Below are 3532 nucleotides of genomic sequence, written 5' to 3' on the forward strand. Positions count from 1 at the left end.
GCCTCCACTCCAGAAACTTTTATAAGCTGGATGAATGAAAAGTGTAAACAGGGAAGAGGTGGCAAGGATGGATGGCAAGTGAGGGGTGCAGAGACGGGTTCCTTACGAGAACTCTCCAGATTGTGGAAACCAAGACAGCCCAAGCATTGAGTAGGTGGAAGGCAGAGCACCCAGGTGAAGGGACGGGCACATGAACAGGTGAACTCTATTTAGGGGACAGCAGGGACCCAGGTCGGTAGGACGGGACATGGGAATGGAAAATTCTAGGATCTTTTAGAACTGCAAGGCCCCTAAACCAACCTATTCGTGCAGGGAAACAGAGGCTCTAAGTGAGGACATGTATCAGTAAAGCATCTTCAGTTACAGGTAATAGAAACAACAGTCCCAAGGAAGCCCGAAGCCTCGCCTAAGCTGGAGGTGGTTTTTTGGCAATTGAAATGACAAGCGCCTCGCCCACCTGTAGGCAGAGCAGTCGCCAGAAAACCTCCTTTGCCAGAGCACTGTCATAAATTAATCTTTAATTTCCACCGCTGGGTCTGTGGCACAGTTAATCACGACCACTAATTGCATGACAAGCTTCTCCCTTTTCTTTTTATGTTTCCATATTAGCCTGTTTAGTATGCTTTGTGTCTGTTTATTTTATAGCCAGAAATACTTTTAATAGCCTAGTAAATTGAAAATGGACTTTACTACCATCTGACTTTACCAGAGTTTTACAACCACTCAATTAATGGTATCAGTAATCTTCCTTCATAATTAGACGGTTAGTAGCTTTGTCAGGCACTGCTGTTAACTAAATTAGTACTCAGCATCCACCTAATCATAGTTTTGGGGGGCTCCAAATGGGAAACTTGCCAGCTTGGGGGCTGCCAGGATAGAGTGCCACGATTAGCTGGCCGTAAATACCGCCTGCAACTATATGGTTTAATATGGTGATAACGGGCATTTGTAGCTTACATAAATCTGAGCATTCCTGCTGACAGAGGAGAAATGGTTTTCCTTGGTTGCTAGGAAATAGAGTTAGTTCCTGGGTCTCGCATGCTTCATTGGCTTCTCCCGGCAGCTGATGGATTCTCTACATGAGGGGAGAACAGCCCTTAGCCACCCAGAGTGAAGGTAGAAAGTATCAAATCCAGTTCCCCCCATGCACACACCAAGTGAGTCTACTCTGTGCGAGGTGATGCCTGTAGGATAGAGGCAGAAGGAGGATGAAGTTAGATCTGTGCAGCATTGATGGTCTGAAGGCTGATTTTTAATGTCTGAAAACAATCACAATCTCTCATATGCCCAAGAATTTCTGCCAGCTGTCATACTTTGAAAGGAGACAGATTGTTTAAGTGCATGAGAAATTGGCAACTGGTAACATATAACCCAAGTGGTCCTATTTCCATATATTTACAGTAATTACATCCCCCAAATATATTTCAGTATTTAACAAAAATTTAAGTTCCTTTAAAAAATAGATAAATGTTCCTTGTTAGAAATAGTTTAACAACCCAAATATTTTCCATAATTAAAATGCAAAGAAGACTGTATTTTCATAATGCAGGCACATTTGAGTGAAACTTCAGTAATTATCCAATCAGATTTCTGACACTCTCCTGAGTGTCCAGAGAGTAGATCCCAAACACTGACTAATGCTGCCATTCTATTTTTAAAACCTGTATATCTGCCAGCTTTCTAAAACTTCTGAATTCTGACAACACTTGAAATTTGATTGAGTAGTAGGTTCTTGAGACATCAAGAGGCGCTCAGCAGAGGTTTAAAAAAAGGGTCTTGTGGGAACAGGGAAAAACATATAGACCTATTTGGGCTGAAGGTGAGCAATGGTTTACCTGACTTTAATCGGGAAGTCAGTATTCTAGAAGGAAAATGAGACTGGAGTTCAGATACTGCTGCTGCTCGTCACTAGCTGTGTGACCCTAGGCAACTTACTTAACCTCTCTGGGCCTGTTTCCTTCCTTGTAAAATGGGGATACTCTTTCTTCATAGAATTGTAGTAAGGATTGAAGGGAATGACAGAATGTAAAACACTTGGCAAACTGAGGGTTCGCTGCAGATCTGCAATAAATATTAGCTTCGCTTCTTCCTTCTTTTCTCATTCCTTAAAACTCCCTACTCAGACTCCTTTTCTTTTGGTTCAGTTCAGCAAATGCCAAGTTCTACAGAAGACCCCCCAAATAAGGTCCTATTTCAAGAAGCCTTCAGTCTCCTGGACTTTTAACTCCCTGCCCATCCCCCAACCCTGCCCAAATATCATAGTTGGAGGAGGAAATGTCTTTTCTAAAAGCTGTTTAAGGAGTCTATGAAGCTTCTGTTATGTGGACCTTCCTGAAATTTCCTCTGAAAGGCCTCCATACAATACCACTAGAGTAAACATAAAAGCAGAAATCAATTCCGTGGCTGAGGAGACTTAAAGTGATTTGAATTGTGAGCAGTTGGCTGGTATTTATCCAGTCCTAGCAAAATGAGAATTATCTTGGTGGACACAACCTTTTCCATCACCAAAGGACTGATCTTTAATATTTAAGAAAAAAATTACTCTCTGGTCTTTATGGCAGTGTGGATGATAGAGGCAACAAAACATCCTGCTATTTGTAAGACAGTAAGGAAGGTCAGGAAGGTGTGAGGCTGGTTGGGAGGTAGCCTGGAGAGGTGGGCTCCGTGAGTCACTGTGAGGGGGTTACACTTTATCCTAAGGTCAATGGACAGCACTAAAGGTATGAGAAGCCACAAGGTCAGAGATGTGACACAGTGACAGAGTAGGATGCAAGGACAAAGTTGGGCGGAGTTCAAAACTAAGGCTACGGACAGGGGGAGAATCCACCAGGGTCATCTTTTATAAGGTGCCTGCTGCATGGGGTGGGGGTAGCAGCTGACAGCACCACAGGACCAGATAGCTTAGGAGTGGGAGTAAATTGCCTGTAAACTCTGATGGGTATACCACTGTATCAGGCTGAACTGAGGAATGAGGCTGTATATGTGTCATTTATGTACCTGTTTGAATCCTGGGCTCTCAAATAAATTTAGCTCCTGGCCAACAGCCTGAGCACATGTGTTGGGCTGGAGGACTGCCATGGAGGACAACCAGAGTGGAAATTGAGAATGGATGACGTGAAGTGCAATTGCTCTTTGGAGAAAAGCCACAGCCTACCTCCACCTCCCACCCAACCAGGTTTGGGGAGGTGATATCAGACAAGAGTTCTTGGGACAGAGCTTAGTTTCCCTCTAAAGTTACCTTGGTTTTTTTCCAAGATCACATCTACAAACTGCGTGAACTTGGGGAAATTAATCTCTCTGTAGCCTCAGTTTCCTTATTATAGAATAACAGTGATGAAACTACCTACCTTGTAGGTTGTCATAAGAATTAAATAACTCAATATATATGTGAAACACTTAGAACATAATCTGGTACTTAGTAAACAGTTGTTCAGGATTAGCTGCTGTTATTACTATCACAGTGACTTCATGTAGCCATTGGACACTGTTCGTTCAACAACCATTAAGTGCCCATCTTCTATAGGTTAGATGC

Source organism: Pan troglodytes, chromosome 2 (assembly GCF_028858775.2).
Source record: "Pan troglodytes isolate AG18354 chromosome 2, NHGRI_mPanTro3-v2.0_pri, whole genome shotgun sequence".
Taxonomy (NCBI): domain Eukaryota; kingdom Metazoa; phylum Chordata; class Mammalia; order Primates; family Hominidae; genus Pan; species Pan troglodytes.